The 18191-nt window shown below is 34.6% G+C and overlaps 1 long non-coding RNA gene across 1 annotated transcript; it reads right to left on the bottom strand.

Annotated features, from left to right (window-relative positions):
- Positions 1–6494: 6494 nt before the first annotated feature.
- LOC136348521 (uncharacterized) lies at positions 6495–7099 on the bottom strand. Its single transcript, XR_010733672.1, has 3 exons — positions 6897–7099; positions 6694–6842; positions 6495–6648 (listed from the first exon to the last, which is right to left on the bottom strand). It is a non-coding gene; the product is annotated as an uncharacterized lncRNA (long non-coding RNA).
- Positions 7100–18191: the final 11092 nt, after the last annotated feature.

Here is an 18191-nt window from a genome sequence, read left to right as displayed (position 1 = left end):
TTAGACGCTGTCATTATCATCGGCAGATTTGTGCGTCGCAAGCCTGAACGTGTAAAAAAGGTATTATCAGCCAGTTCAAGCAGGCAATTTGAGTTGCATGTGGCTGTTAACATATAGATTTCTTAGACTTGGAAAGTTTCGAAAGTGCGTAGTAAAAGAAGGTATTCTTTCCCCAGTGGAAATTAGAAAAAAAAATGGAAATTTTTGAATAATATTTAATTTCTTCACTGGTCCCTGCGTTATCAGCGCAGCGCAAAAACTAGATATAAAAATACCTCCCTCCTTTTTTTACTGTTTTGGAAAATTTCAATAGTTTTGAGGTGTATTTCGCTTACATGAACTGGACACTTCAATTGAAATCGTTCAGCCTTAAAGATGCGATTTGAAATATATCTCGACGGTTACACAGTACATCGACACAACGATTTTAAATCATATTGTAACCCCAGAAGTATATCCGATTCTGCTATGATTTTCTATAGATAGAAAACATAGACACAGATAAGATTTAAAGGCATGCTGACGCACGGGAGTAAACAATTCGAATGCAGCGTTCAGGTCATACCAAAATTTAAAAATGTTTAAACCTGAGAAATATATTTGGTACGCAGTTGATTTTCCACCGAGGCAAATTCGAGAATGCACTTTAGAGAGTCGAGAATTGTGAGTGTGATCATTCAAAATAGAGAGACGTATTAAGGCTTCATCCATTTGCAAATAATAAAAATTCATGATTCTCTTCTTAGATAAGTTAACAAAACGAAAAATGCGACAAACATTCCAACTCAAATCTACAATTAGAAATCGAACTTGCAATTGTAGATCTGAAGTTGCAGTCAATAAAGGAAATTGTGAAATCGGTTAGCGCCCTTCTGCACTTTCATAATACCTTTGAAATCCAGTAAATCGCGGCCCTTTCCAACGTCGCGAAATTGTGACATATTACATAAATATCTCAGAAACTAAAACGGATATTGGATATCGGTTTTTACATATCTATAGAACCCAACGAGATGATTTATGTGAAGTATCGCCTCTTAAAATTTTTAAAAGTTCAGTCTTAATGGTGCAGATGTTAGATGGGGTTGCAGGCCAATTAGAAACCTTCCTTTACTAATAGAAAGATTACTAGTACTTTTAACTAATGGCCACTAGATGGCGCCCACTAAAATGATACACGATGATGCTCACGGCCAAGTTATTAACGTATAATGCCGAAAGTAATTGATTAATTTGAATTAATCCCGTGAAAAATAAAAACCTTCATTTGAAGGTGAGGGATTTGTTAGTTGTTCTATTCCAACATATCTCCTATAAAATTTATTCTTAGCGATAAGGTGACTTTGCATATCAAGATGTTGTGGAAAGAACACTGGTTTCGGAGAAAAATAATAACTTTTGACCGTTTTAACTCATTTAAATGCAATATCCGCCTTTGAGCTTATACAAAGCTCAGTTTGATAAATTTTCCTGAATGAGTTGCATTTCGCATTTTTCCACGATTTCTAGCAATCCTTCGACGTTTTACGATTTTGCAACAGTTGGACATAATTTTCGTCGTTTCAACATCAAGCTCATCAAGTTCGACAAAGCTTAATTTGATGAATTTGATTGATTAGCGTGTTTTTGGCATTAATCCTTCGGTTTCAGGTGAATGTCATCAAAATTTTCTTTAAACGAACTAAAATGGGCCGTAACGATAACTTTGCTCTATGAGCATGACACAAATAGCATAGCATAAATAAAAACAATTCAAAATGTGTATTAATCAGTCATATTTACCAAGTTGAGCTGTAAGTAGTTCAAAACAGTGAAAATTCTGCGTATGCGTTCCAAACTTGCCAGATGTTGAAGATTTGCGAAAAATCTTTAAGAGAGCGCTAAATTGAAGTAATTCAGCCAATTCTATCGAACCGACCTTCACGTAAGTTCGCCAATAAAAAATTGTGTTGAAACGAACAAAAACGTTTGAACACAGTTACTTTGCGCTAAAACCACAAAGTCAGTACAAATCTCTACATGAATCTACTAATTAAATAAAACGAAGCTTTAAATTAAATAAAGCAGCAGAAATTTTGTTTAGCTGTTCAAAACAGACGACGATTCGACATCTTAGTATTCATCGTAAATGAAGTTCGTTTACCTATTATATGCAGCAACATGTACCATAATCTCCAACGTCACTCGAAGGAGGATATATTTTCTTTAATAATGAACTACAAATAGCCTTTCACACAACGAATGTTTTGGCACCATTAAAATTCACATAACTACCCAATGAATATGATTTTCAAACGGGCACCCCATATGTGAACTGGTAGCTGAGGCAATAAATTCGTTAAGCGTTCTGGGAGGAAGACTTCACGAGAAGGCGGCCGCCTAAGTTATGATATGAGGAAGATATATTATTTACATATTAAAGTAATAAAAATACCACCCTTCTAGGTTCTTTATTGGTTCATTTGGTAAACAAATAAATATTAATTGCCGATGGCATATTTATTTATACGCCGAGTATCCAGACTTGGTCTACTAAACGAGCTATTAGAGAACTTTAGAATAGCCCCCATTTTATTTAAAATTCGATCTGATAATAAGAGGTTATGCCCGGCACATGTAATGTGACAGGCAAAGTATTTATGGTAACATTTAGAGAATTACAAATCATTTTGTAACGGCTGTTTGTAAGAAATGCATGTTAGGGGAGATTTATTAACACCTAAACCTATGGGCGAAACCTAAAACTTTTGTTTAATGGCTATTTGAAAAATGCGATTGAAGACTGTTAAAGGAATTGGGTTACTCAGCCTTCGTCCGCTTGGTAAGCAAATCATGGTTGAACAATACGATTGAAATCGTCCCAAAACCGCATACCAAACTTAGAGCTACGTTAGAAGGGTATAAAATAAACCATTTTGCGGTGGGTCTGATAATAAATTCACGGCGAGATCTTCAAAACAGAGCGTCGAATTGCTTGACGTTTACAGATTTTTCAGACAATGTGCAGATACAAATCTCCTTATTGTATTCAAATAGACTATTTCTTAGATTTTTTGCCGGCCATCCACTTGGTTTTTACCATCTAACCGTGCATTGAAAATTATTCCGGACAACTGAAGTGTCATCTAAACAAAGCCGCAAAATTTTATACCTTAAAGTGGAAATAAAACAAACGGCCGACTGAAACGCTCGAAGTCAAAGCAGTTTGTTCCTCACCTCTAAAGGGATAATTTATATGTCAAGAAATTTATGGGACTAAATTAAAAACCTTCTCGTTCAACCCTTCCCTTAACGATTACTTCGGACGCGCCTATTTATCTTTAGTGGCAAAAGTAAGGACCCGCCCTTAACTATTCACCTCGATTTTACACTTGTTAGGACCCAGTGGGGGTTGGGTCGTAAAATTTAACTACCACAACAACGTCGACCATCATGCAGTATATCTCTGTTATGTCAAAATAATTGAGGCAAAATGACCACAGATTTATGTATTTTTTCACGTCAGTGAAATGAAACTGTAGCGATAAAATCGGATTGCATAGTGTGAATCAATGACATCAATTTCTCTCTCACGTGTATCTTGACACGAGGAGAGTCCCAGAAGTATCCGATCTGCTGATGTAAATGATGATTTTTGTTGAAAACTTGCGAATATTACAAAGACCCGACCTTAAAAAGTTGTTTTTAAATTTTGCGGGTGTTAGGTTGATTTATGTTCGTTTTGCAGCCGTTTCTAGTGAACGCCTTTCGAGATCTTGTGAACACGAACAAAATTGGTCATCGACACGTGAATCGACATTTTCATTTGAAAGGGCTTTATCCATTCGACATCAAAGCGGAGCTAGATTCTATTCTAGGGGAATCTGGTCATCCGCTAACAACTGTAAGATGTTGGGTGGCAGAGTTTGAATGAGGTCGTACGAGCTGCCAAAACGAACTAGATGGCGAAGACGAAGAAGAACGAAGTGATGGCACATCCAGATTTCACCATCACAGAAATTTTGACGACAATCCGCATTTCTGTGCTAGAAGATGGACATTTCCAAAATTACTGGAAATCGCGTTTTCACCGCACAATTGGATATGAGAAAGCTGTGCGCAAGCTGGATGCAACGATTACTCATATTTGAATAAAATCGGCTTCATGGAGATGTTTCAAGAGAGCGTCTGACAAAATTTCGCAGCATTAAAGCGGAGATTTTGTGCCAATTCATAACCATTGATGAAACATAGGTGCATCATTTGAAACCTGAGACCAAAGAACAGTCAAAATGCACTGAAACAGGAGAATCGGGTCCAAAGAAAACGGAAATCGTTCCGTCTGCAGGGAAGGCGTTAGTTTTTTGAGATACACTTAGGATAATTTTTGTTGAATATCTCCCAAAAAAAAACAATAAACAGAGAATATTATACAAATTTATTAGAGCGTTGGAGCGCAAAATTTAGGAAAGAGCGAACGCATTTGGCAAAAAAAGAAAGTCTTTCTTTGCCAAGGTAACATACCAATCCGCACTAGCATTGTCGCGATGGCCAAAATCCATCAACTTGGTTTCAAATTTTTCATTACCCACTTTATTTACCAGACTTAGCCTCTTTAGACCATTTTTTATTTGAAAATTTTGAATAATAGCCCAGTGGGAAGAGATTTGCCAATAATGAAAAAGTATAGTCCGAGGGTGGAACTAATTTTAAAACAGTCGAAGTTTCTTAGTATAAACAAAGTATGGAAATCATGGAACTTCATTGGGAGAAGTGCGTCAATCTCAAAGGAGATTATGTTGAGAAATACATAATTCAATATTTTACAATTTCTTTTCAACTGTTAGGTCGGGCACTTCTGAAACTACGTTCGAATATCACTTACACCGAAAGAATGTAAATATTTTCCATATGTTCCGGATTGTAAATTTTCCTTTCGATTTTCTTTAAGAATAATCACTACGGCAGAGTGCGAAATTCCACTGATCCGATCACTCCTTACTCAAGTGTGAGGCATTATTTTCAAAAAAATTACACGAAAAAAAGAACGAATGTGATTTTGTTAAATGTGGAACGATACGCGTGTCAATTCATGCTGCGTGGTTCGCTAGGAATGCGTAAAGGTGCTTTTATTCACTGTGTAAAATTGTCGGACATGGTAATGATAATTTTGTTACTCGCCAGAGGCGGTCCCACCTTGGTGCATAAGTCCTAGTACTACCCACTTCTTTCATATCCGTAATATATCATTATAAAACTAAAAATTTTACTAGTTATCTCCCTGAGACAATCGCAACATACACCTTCAACATAGTTTATTAAAAAAAAAAAAAATTGTGAAGACGTAAATATTATTATTAAAGCAGGGTGGGACTCCAAAGATACAGAAGAGACAGATTTTAGTTTAGTACAGGTCAAGGCTATCGGTAGTTGTAGCAATTATGCATGCTCAATAATAGCGATTAAAACAGTACTTATTCGTTTGTTAAAGTAATCCTGCAGGGTTCGAGGCATTTTGAGCTAAGGGCATATTCGAAGCACACCACTCAGATCCAGAAAACTCTAAAAGATAGAAGTTTATAGGATAGTTAACCAACTGGTGATTCGGAAAAATTAATTTTTTTTTACTGTCAAAATTCCAAATGGTTTTGGATATATAAGAACAAATCGTATATGTTCCTATCAGGTCTTACTTTTCTTACGGTTAAGCAATTACAAGTAACTGTATTATCCACTAGTGAGAAATTTCTTCCTGGAAATAAATTAAAATTTTTCGTCTTGTTTACAAATGTGTTCGATAGCATACAGAAAGATGCGGAAAATTCATATGATTTGTTTGGATTTTGATAGTACTCAGAAACTTCTTATAATATCCACAGATTTGCGGTTTGATTCCCCCATTGGCGTTTCAAGAAATTTCATGGGACATTTTGATGACTTATTATTTTTTCTCGATTCTCACCGACTTCTTGGGAACAACGTTTTCTTACAATTTAAAAGAATCGTCTGAAACTATTTGTTTCATTTTAAAGATCTCTTGTTATCCGAACAATACGCGGAAGAATTGTAAAAAACCAGCGATATATTTTCTTAGATGTAGGGGGAATGTAATCGTAGAAATTTAAATAGTTTTGGCTTTTCGTGGATCGTGGAGGACGCCGGAGAAGAACATCTCTCAAAACTCGATTGTAATCTTAAAAATAGGTATTTTTGCTAGCAGCACACGTTCATTAAGATTATTACTAATGACTTTTAAGTAAATCTAAAAAAAGTTCTTGGAAAAAATACAAACGAGTTTGCAGCTTTTTGGATCTTTCTAAATAGGTCCAGCGCGAAATTTCTTTATTTTCAAAAAGCACGTTCTTACTTTGCACATAAATCTCCCAAAAGGTCGGTTAAAAAAGGGAAGATGTTAAAATTTCAGGAGTTAGAAAATTCTGCTGCTTCGCGGATTTAAGTTGGATTTGTCACAAACTTTAACGCAATAAGCCAGAAATTTTAATAAAGCCCATGGCACAATGGCTGTAAACGAGTGACCTGAACTAACCTGTACCGCGAACCCACTGGTCCAAATTGATTTTTTTTTTTTCCTTGTTAATCTTTCTTCAGCCTGCGAGCTCCGCTGTCCGGCCACTGTCCTCTAGAGCATTTAAAACCCCCCAACAAAAACTTAATATTTCTCATATTAATGAACCAAAATCCACTTCTACTTACTATAGAATACACGAAATTTACAGTTCGATCTCCCATGGCGCAACACATCACAAGAGAAATTTTATAAATGGAAATTAAACAAGGTCACCGAATGGCTACGTGACCAATAAAAAAGGCGAAGAAGCATAATTCCTTACACATGGCTTAACCTGTAAGTAATTTCCAATGAATTGCCAATAATCCGTCTAGTCTCATTGACTTACATTTTTGTTCAATGGACTTCGTGGGTAGAGTCATAGTCCGAGGTAAATGCCTCGAAGAAGTGACGCACGTTTCGTTTTTTCGTCGCTTTTAGACGCACCGAAATTTTTTTGGTGGCAGCTGGTCTTATCAGGTTTTGCTTTACTTATTTGGTGTTTCCGGTATGAGATTCACGATAGATTTGCGCTTCTGTGCAATTGTATCGGGACTGAAACAGAATCGGACTTGGCGATCGGAACTTTAAACACAGGCCCTTTTTTTTAAATAAAACAATTCTTCAGTTAGAAAAATTCATTAAAATGCAAAAAATCTAAAACCTTTCCCACCACACACAGCAGAATATTAAGGGCAACGCCGTATTTTCGAACTAAGCATTTTGACAAGACCTTGACAGCGCTTGTCATCCCATCTTTGTTGACATTCCACAGCGCCCCTATCGGGATTTCGAATAACAGTAGATTTAACAAATGAAAATATAACGTCCCAGTAGTAACGCTTCCGCGTCTTCATAAGCTTCGCTCTTGAAAAATACGAGATTTTGAGTAATATTAAAAAAAAAAAAAAATTATACGCCATAATTAAAGGTTAATTATAATAAAACACCTAATTAGCGGCCGCCCAGGCCTGCGTGCCGGTTGAAAACAGGTAAGAAGTGCGTTTTGAAAATGCGATTAATTTGACAGTTCTGCGAATGTTATGTCCGGATCGCTGAAGACAAACGATGACGGGTGGCAGTTGGACTCGAGATAAATCGGTGATATAAAAATCTATAACTGATAGAAAATATGTTTGCCCTGCATGAATTAAATATTGGTCCAAGGACCAAATGACGTCACCCATAAAGCGTAACGTCATTTAGTATCATTGTCACGAGTGTCTCGGCTTAAACAGTCAACATCAAATTTTAGAATCCTTGAATTTGGTTCGGAATAAATGCTCTGGATCCAATAATCTTTTTTTAAGGTGTAAATACTTCAGTATTCACGTGTCAGATTTCACATGCGGCTTCAGATATCAACTATTTTCTATTAAAAACTTTGAGTCAAATTTGATTTGCCTTAGATTAAAAATTTCCTTCAAAATTATGGTGTAATCATATATATATATATATATATATATATATATATATATATATATATATATGTATATATGTGTATCAAATTTGATTGTTATCCACTCTGATCCTTGGTCTAAATTGTTCGAGGTGATATAAACGTATTAATTGTTGATGTGAAGGTGGATAAAGAGTGTATAATTTCATTAAATATTCGCCTCAAATTTCACTCATTTACAGTAACAGATAATAATTTCGTGTTATGTTTCCATGACGATATTATTTTGATAATTGTCATATGCCTTTTTAGAGGTCGCGTTACGCCACTTCAACCGGTACGAATTTAGCCAGTTACGTAGTCTTAACACTTACGTAATGCGTAATCCTAGTTGTAAACATACTTCCAGTGACAAAACATAGTAATCATAAAATTGGATTTTCTCAGTTCCTTGATTTTAATCTTAGTTTTAATTTTATAAAATGTGGTAATTGTTAAATAAGTTTACTTCTGAAATTGTAAAGAAAGGGTTCTTATTACAAAAAATTACAAACACAATAGTTGCTCAAGTGTTTTGTATTTTATTGCCAAAAAGTAAATGAAAACGGCAGTATTGAGTAAAATTTTGATAACGTTTCATTGATGTCGATGGCATTCGTTAAGTTGCAGGCGTAACGTAATTGTGGTCGAAGTCTTAAAGGTTAGTTCAGGTTAATTTATTTACCAACTTCCAGAGTCGTCATTTTGGGACTCTCTCTCTCTATATATATATACAAGGTGAGTCGGGAGGATCGTGCCAAACTTCAGGAGCGTGTTGTACATGAAAAATAAATGTAAAAAAACTCAAATTTTGTTATCCGATTTTCGTTTGTTTACAAGTTATAGCGTATATAAAATTAAAACATAAAATAAAAAAAAATTATAAATTTCATATTGGCATGTGTGTGCACAAAGTAGGGACACACACATGAATATCTTGCAGCGCATGTCTGAAGATTTTGTGTAAATTGGAAGCCGATTGGGAGACAATAGATATTAAAAGTTCTTGAAAGGAAAAAAGCAGATTAATTAAATCATATCTGTTCTGCAGCACCATTTTTTTTCTATTTGTTGCCTGATGATGGTTTTTAAATTTTCAAATTTCTATTCGCGTATTGCCAAGAAAAATAATGTAAAATATTTAGAATTTTTTCTCTTTCAACATTATTTTAACATAAATATATACGTTTACGTTCAATACCATGAATGGGTTTTTGGGTGACATCTCTATCTCTTTTTTCCTCAAGAGGCTAATCTAAAGACTGCCTGTGGTTTCCTTTCCCCCCTCTCCATTTGTTCCAAGTTACATCCGCATGTGTGCAGATATTTGATCACGTGATGCAGAATATGTATGTACCTATTTTGCATGTGCGGAGGTCTAATTAGGCCAATAAGTAAAAACACGTGCACTCAACCCCTATTATATTTCTTTTCCTACATTGTTTCCTTACGTTATTTTCAAGAGTGGAGAAAATCCCAGTTAATATTCTTACGACACTTTTGGGTGGGCCTTAACGAGCTAATGAGCTTTTTAACATTGGACGTTTGATTCCTCCAAGGTCGTCATCAACTTATTTGTCTGTAATACCTGGATTGTTGCTAACATAATTTGTTTAAATTTGCCATTCTAAAATATGTAGCTTGTAGTATATTTGAGAATTCTGATGATTCGGTCCAAAATTCTCAAGTATTCGAATTATCACTATAACTTTTGATGCCGTTCTTCTGACCAAAACAGGCTTAAAATTAAACTCATCAACTGAATGAAATAATGTAACCAAGCATAGCCTCGCAAAAGAAAATTTGGAGCGTCAAATGGTTGTAGATTCTGATAGCAATTTTGCATGTTTAAGGATATTTAAGAACAACCGTAAAAAGCAATTTTCAAAATATCTCAAAAACTAAAAGAGCTTAAAAAAAAACTCTAGTCTCTTTCTCTCTCTCTTTCTTTTTCTCTCTCACTCATTAACTCACTAACTAATTCACTCACTCACTCACTCACTTTTTCAGGAAACGTTGCGAATACAACGTTTTTAAATAATTATCACTTGAGAAGAAAATCGTGGTACGCCACTGCTATCATAAATGCTGTTTCGGTTAAAAAAGCAATAATATATTCGAATATCCTAAAATTCAGAGACATAAAAGGCAGAATTTAAGAAATATAACACGTGATCAATGATCCTATTTCAAAATCCATATCACGCTTGAAAATGGCGTTCTGCCCCACTATTTATGCCCCATAAAATACCGGTAAATATGAATTATAATTGAAATATCTTTTGATTGTGTAAAATCCACAGACTTCCTGGACAGTTGTAGCACACTTATTTAGAAGAAATGATTGATACAAAAACAGTCAAAATGTTATATAATTATGCTAGTTCTGCCTTCATTAAGTTTTGGTTTACTAAGAAAATCTATTAAACTAAAGGCACAAAAGAAGGGTGATTAATTGGGGCCAATTTGTTCACTAAGGTCCAATCGGGTAGATAAGAAAAATAAGTAATATACAAATACCTATTTGTTTCTTTCATCGCCTTGTGTGTAACAGGAAATGGAACCGACTAATCTCTTTCAAAAGCAGCGTCCCTTATTTTCTCAGTTGGACATCCCTTACGCAAGAAAAATGCCCTTCTAGCTGGTGAAAGGAACACCCATTATCTTAATTTTATCAACTGTTACTTAAATTCGATTGCATTCGACATCCCCAAAGTCTTTATTAAATTTGTCAGAAAGTCTTTGTTTGCAAGTTTATCTTTAACTAACGCACGTCTATCTCAATCCGAATAGAGGGAGGGCGTCATTTGTTAAGGAATTTCATACACTTGGGGCAGTATTTAGAGGGCGGCAAAGTTACTGATGTTTATTATTTCGAATTAACCTAAATCTTGGAATAGAGCTTACAGAGATAATTTGCGGAAATAATTTCGGGCGTACTAAAAAGTAAATTACTCGAGTTCTAAAATTTCGCAGGAAAATGTATGTATACAAAATGCAATTGTTTTCATTGAAACGCTCAAAAACACACCAAAGACTCTTTACTAAATTACACTGGATTTCCAGATGCTTTTAGATTATATATGCCAGGAAAGATATGTTTTATTCATTGCTCCAACGATTTGTTTGCGTATTAGTAATAGGGTAATGAGGGTTACTTAATAGAAGTAAAAATATACAATCTCTTTTAATACAAAGTTACAGCCTTATTCGCTTATTTTGTTAGGTTTTTCTATCGGTCGCCAAGCACATTTCACATAACGTATGCATGCGCGAATGCACGAATCGCTTTAAAATCTATTGGAAAAATTGTGTGTCCACGTTATTCAAGTTTTGGTAAATAAATAAAATTCTGCTCTGCTTAAAAGGATATTGACCTACGAAACTGACCATAAATATTTTAAACAGTATTTATGTCAACACGTTAGCTAATATTTGAATTCGGGCCAAAAAAAGCTATTAATGCACCTTGTTTAATAACCCTTAGGCGGTAAATGTCTCAGTTACCGGGCACATTTCAAATTTTTTTTAACGGACTTCACGCGACTGCGCTCATTTTTCTCGCTGCTCTTCACGATTCCTTACAAGCACCAAATCCGACTATCACGTACATACTTCAGGACTTTTCTTCGTACTTTTAATGGGCTCACACACGAAAGTCCGATCAAGAAAGGATTCACTAGAGGGAGTATGGAAAGCTATTAGAAAAGATGAGTGATTTTCGCACGAAAACTATTAAGAGTTAATCAAGTTGTAAAGCAGTTCCATAGTGGGTTAAGTTAAAAGTGCTCAAACAAAATCGATTATATATATATATATATATATACAGTGGTGGCCATAGAAACAGGACCACTTCAAAAATTTCAATTTTTTATTTTTATCAGTAAAGAGATAAAAAATTAGAACAAAAAAAACTAGAATACGTTTAATAATAAAGAAAACAATATACAAAAATATAATTTAACGAAAAATAAATAAAAGTCTTCAATAAAACAATAAAAACAAAATAAACATGTGGTCATAAAAATAGGACCAGTAAAACATTATCAAAAAAAAAAAAAAAAAAGGAAAAAAAACGAAATTAGCAATTGAATATGGCCTAACGATTAATATACTGGCGAGCATAAAATTCGGGTCACTTTAGTATTTTCGAAATTTTTGCCTTCCTAACTTCCAAAAAAATAAAAAAGGGTAGCCTTTATCGATTCTGAGGTTCTTTAACCTTGTTAAGGGTAAATGGTAAAAAAAACACGATCCTGTACCCAAATAACCGATGTATTGTACAGGTGTCCATTACCCAAGCACTATAACATTTTTGATCACAATTTTGTGCTACCGAAAAAAAACTCATAATGACATTAATATCGCGTATTTCCCCCTCTTTTTGCCTTTCTACTGTTAGCGCAACTTGAAGTTAAAGAGAGCACCTTTAACCAATTCGCCTAAAGTGAACAACAATTGAATGGAACTGATAAAGAGGATGCATAGATATTGAAGGTATTTTATCATTTTTTTTTCCATGGTAGAACCATGCAGAACCGTAAACATTTTCCCAATGATCCGAAATTTCATGAAGCAATACCGGTATGCCAGCGAAAAATATCACTTCTCTTTCAATACATTTATATTTGAAAATTTCGAAGTGACTCGAATTTTATGCTCGCCAGTGTATTTGGTTGCTTCTCCCTTTTGGGCAATCACTGCCTTTAATCTTTTAGGCATTGATCCTATTAAACTCTGGCAGAGCTCAACAGGAAAAGCTTCCCCTTCCCGTTGGACTATAGACCACAGTTCTTCTTTATTTTTGACCTGATGACTCCTCACGGCAGCCTGAAGGTGCACCCAAAGATTTTCGATGGGATTCAGATCCGGCGACCGTGAGGGCCATGACACAACAGAAATTGCTTCGCTTTGAAAAAATTGTTTCACTCGCCTAGCCGTATGTTTCGGATCGTTATCTTGTTGATATTTCCAAATTAATGGCATTTCTCCCGAAGCATGTGGCAGCATAATATTTTTCATTATTTCAAGGTATTCCTCTTGGTTCAGAATTCCTTTCATCCAATAAATAGGACCAACACCGAACCAAGAGAAGCACAATTTTATATTACCACCTCCATGTTTAAGGGCTTTTAGAGTATGTTTTGGAAGCAATTCCAGTTTTGGTGAATCATCCGAACCGAACAAATTAATTTTTGTTTCATCCGAAAAAAGAGCTTTTTTCCACAATTTTATGTTGTCATCTTCGTCTTCAAAACGAAGATGATTTTTCGCACGTTTTATTCTTTTTTGATAACAACGGTACCTTTCGAGCCGCTCGGCGATGTAAATGATCTTCCCGCAATCGTCTTCGGACAGTTCTGGAACTTATTTCCAATTTTAGGTCCTTTTGAAGTTCTTTGGAACTTTTTTGGGATTTTTGGGATTCGCGCTTTCTTCGGCGGTCGGCCAAAATGGCTGTTTTCCTCTTACGACCGCGATTTTCTTGTTGTTCTTCGCGTTTGAGGGCATTTATTATTAACGTTTTCGATCTTCCCAGTTTTTGAGAAATTTGACGAAGGGAATTGCCCTCATCTCCAAGTGTTTGCATTCTAATTCTTTCAGTTACAGAACAGTGGTCTTTACGCCCCATCTGTTATAACCATATTAATTATTAAAACGCATCAAAATACTTCGAAATAATTAATTAGACCCACCTTTCGATTGCTATTCCAACGAATGAGGAATTACGAAAGTTATTAAAAAAATAACGAGCTTTTAATACACTGGTCCTATCATTATGACCATCTTAGTTTTGACTGTCCGAACGAAACGGGGGAAGTGCAATTCTAGTATAAGGTAATTCCCCTGGTTTCTATTGACGCACATAATTACCAACCTTGTAGAAAATTTGGGGCCCTATTTCGACAGAGATAAAATAACTTCCAATAAACTTTTTTCCATATTTAAAATTGAACCAGTAGCGGTCCTATTTCTATGGCCACCACTGTACATACGTATATGTATATGTATATCTAACAGTGACGACGTGCCATGTCTCGCATTCGCAAAATTTTAGTTAGTTTGCATGCAATTTTGCAATTTCGTAACGTGATTCACGAATTATGTTCGATAAACATCATTTGCAGGACACGAGATTTCGGACCTAAAAGCGATTTAAAAAAAAAACGCACACAACATGTGATCCTTGGAAACTAGTCACAAGGTTGGATTGTTGGCATCATTTAAGTTCTATGTATTGGCTCGAACCATGCACTGCCTATAAACATCAATTTGATTTTATTATGGAATTGTGTTTCGTAAATCAAAACTGCAAGGTAACCGCAATAGGACGTGAAGTGCTACTGTAATTTTCGGAAAACTTGTCTACCGCTAGATTGGCACGTCATCACAAGTATTAAAAGTTAGGATGTATCACAATTCCGATCGGTGCAATTATTACACGAATTAAGAGTCTAAACACCTGGAGTCACTATAGTCATCAAAAATTTAAATTTAACCGTTAAGTATTGCACAGGATCGTGACGGACAAGTTTAACCCACCAATATTTTATGCGAGACAGTTCCAGGTACGAAAATTTTCTCTTGCAACATTTTACACTCTACCAAGATGTTATTGAACCCTCCTATCTATATTAAAAAAAAAAAAAAAAAAAAAAAAAAAAAAAAAAAAAAAACTCTTCTCTGCAGTAGCCATTTGCATGATTATAGCTGTTGTTAATGTGCCAGAGGAAGAATTGAAATTTTCTATGAAAATACTTGCGGAAGTGGGGTGCACTTTTTTCCTCACTGTGCAGGGTGGAAAACAAGTTTGAGACATCTTTAATAACTTAAATGCAGTTTTACGTGATTCAGTAAATCTTGGGAGGACCCAAAATCATAAATAAAAATATCGAATCTTTTGAAAAAATAACGTTTTTATTTTTTGCAAGGAAGAGCATGAGCGACGTTAACTTTGTTATTTTAAATAAAACGTACCGTTTATATTTATTGGCATCAACGAAACTCAATAAGGTGATTCCAGTGACACCGGACCTAATTGGCTTGTTTGTCGAAAAGATGGACACAGGTCATTTTGCTTAACTATCAAAAAATATCTAAGAGCGATATAAAAATAATACCAACTCGCAGTAACCGAAAGTCAACTAACTAGACGTTTAAAGTACCATCCATTGTGAAGAATTGAAGCTCTTCGCTGTATAACAAGGCGAAAAGATTTTATTCCATCAGATTTGGTGCTTGTGACAAATCTCCAAATTTCAGTAAGTGATGCTGAAAAGTTTCTACGGTATTAATGATGTTTTAGATTTATTTTCCTCCCTTTATAAAAGTTTATAATCCAAACCGAACGCTCTGTAGAGGGTCATGGATTACTAAGCAATGATTAGGGCTGTAACATGTCGAATCGGGAAAATATATTTCACCTTATGGAATATTTGTCCGGTAAATTACCGACAAGTTTTAAATTCTGAAGATAAAAGATAAATTACTCTTCTATTTTGTTTTGTGTGTTAAAAGTCAAGTGTCCCAATTATCACCATTATTTCACGCAGTTTATCATTATCAAAGTTAGTACCTTTGCAACTACAGTTGTTTCCTCTCCGGGTTGCATTTTGACGACAATTCATCTCGATAGTTGTGAAGTTTACATATTTTCTTTGAAAAATATTCATAATTTTTTTCGAATACTTTAAATACAGGGTGCCTAAAAAATCCTGGCAATATTCAAGGAGGTCGTTGCTAAGGTCATTTTATAAAAAAATTCTTTTTAGCATAAATCCGGAAATACACTTTTTGAGACATGGGGTGTACAATTTTTTTTTTTACGATTTTTGAACAATAGTTGAAGTATCTTCTGACAGATTTTTTAAAACTTTTTAAAAATCATCAAAGCATAAGATATTCTTAGGGAATAAGGGAAAAACCCTTGAATAAAAAAAAATGTTTTTGTATGACAAATGAACGTGCAATAAAATGATTTTTGCTTTTTATCTCGTAAACGAAGCAAGATACGACGAAAATTCGACAGATGAAAGAGTTGTATTTTCAATTGCTTAATCTAAAAAAAATATCTAAATTTAATTAAAGTTGGTGACTTACATTCTTTTGTTAATAAATTTGGTTCAAGTGTCCACTCCTGACGCAAATTAGGTTAATAATTTTAATCTAGTTAGGACCAAATCAGCTCTTTATTACTACAAACAACGCTGCCAAATTAAAAAAAAAATCGGTCAAAACATATTTAAATTACTTTTCAAAAGTCGCAATCGTTAAAAAAAATTACATCCTCTATCTTGGAAACAATACATTGTTGGACCTATGTTTATAAGAACTTATTTTTGTAAAACAACCTGAGAAATCACCCCTTTAAATATTGGCGCGTCTTTTTTAAACGCCCTGTATAAAATAACATTCTAATGATACTGTAGTAAAAAATACAATTTCATAACTCTTTTCCTTCGTGCCTTGTATAGTACGGAGCAAGTAGAAATCTCTGTTAAATTTAAAAAAATTCTAAGGATTCTATTTTTTTTTAATGAAAATATTATTTATTATTTACATTTTTTCATTATGACAGAGAGCACTATATAGGGTGACCCATGAAAGAGATAAATGTCATTTTTTTTCATAGGAAACGTCATGCATATAATGAAATTGCTTCATTTTTTAAGATATTCTAGACCTGTTTCCCATGATAAACCCCAACCCCCAACTCAACAGTTATTAAGACATTCACGTCAACAATGCAGAAGTTATTTAAACACATTTCTTAAAATAAATTTAACTTCATAAGTAAATATGTTTTTATTCTCTAGGTAATAGTGCAAGTAATTGAAATTGTAATGCGACATTTCGGAACCATAACGGCATTAATTTTTTTAAATAAGGCTTTGCAAGGTAAGTGGTAAAAGTGTCACTTAACATCATATGGCGATTTGTACCTAAAATGTTTCCATTTTTTTTTCAATTTAATGAATAAATCTTATGAGCATATCAAACAATCTGAGAATGCGGAAATATTTGCGGTGTCTACAATTCACTTTGTCCACACTCATATAAGAAGCCTAAAAACGGTGGGTCTCAAACGATTTTTTGTGAAATTTAATTGAAATGTCACGTGTTTTTGACGTCACCGAATCTGTGCTCCCCGCTCATTTGAAATTTTCACATTCAAATTTTTTACTCAACGAAATTTAAATACACCGCTCATCCCCCTTCCTCTTCTAAACTTGGTCTCGTTGAATATAATTTGAGGAAACTACAGGTTCACAGGGGTTCATTTCTTCCTTCGACGTCTTCAACGTCTTCAACGTATCCAATTATAATATCTTAACTAACTCACTTAATCTTGCATATTCAATAAAGACATCCAATGAAGGATGAATGTTTGAGAGATAATTGAGCAGATGACAGATCTAGTGGTACCAACACACCCTGTCTATTGTGGTGCCCACCTCCCATAATACAAAATACATTGGTACTCTTAAGTTATGCGCATATTACGAATTCGAAGCGCAAAGCAAAATATCAAATTGGCGAGGTGTATGGTGCATGTCAAATGGAGTTAATCTTCGAGGGTGATTTATAAAGAGTTATGACGCAAAATAATCCGCAGTTTCTGACACAAAGTGCGGTTTCTGGTTTCTTTTTAAGAAATCTTTAATGGTGTAATTAATACGGGTATAAAACCGAAGGAGCTAGATTGGGCCTCTAGTAGCACAAATAGTGGGCAGTAGATAGCTTTACGAAGGCTAGTTTAGGGGCCTGTATAATTTTCTTAGCTTTATTGAACAGAATTAACGAGATTGTGGGAGGAAACATCTTATAGTGTTACTGCTTTGTTTACATTCGGGAACCGAAAATATTTAGTAAGTGTGATTAATTTGATTGTTGCTTTGTTTTCAATTTACAGGCTAATTTACGTATTTGGTCTATAAAAATTCCGGACGTGTTCGACGTTCTGCGCATTGCGGTGACAGAATGGCGAACTCGTATTGGAAAATATTTTCAAGTGCTTTTGGGCATTGTTATGTAAATTTCGACCTTTCAATGCTCAGTGAAGTTACGATAAAATTACTTGATTAGTTTTACTCTCGAATTCAATGTGGTATTCGCGACATGAGTTGGCTATGAAATATATCGAGAGTACCAAGTCGCATAGTATCAAATTAAAGGTGGGAGTGAAACGATTTAGATGTAGCTGGA

This window comes from Euwallacea fornicatus, chromosome 33, assembly GCF_040115645.1.
Source record: "Euwallacea fornicatus isolate EFF26 chromosome 33, ASM4011564v1, whole genome shotgun sequence".
NCBI lineage: Eukaryota > Metazoa > Arthropoda > Insecta > Coleoptera > Curculionidae > Euwallacea > Euwallacea fornicatus.
The sequence above is the reverse complement of the archived record's forward strand: the minus strand, read 5'-3'. Positions and strand labels throughout refer to the sequence as shown.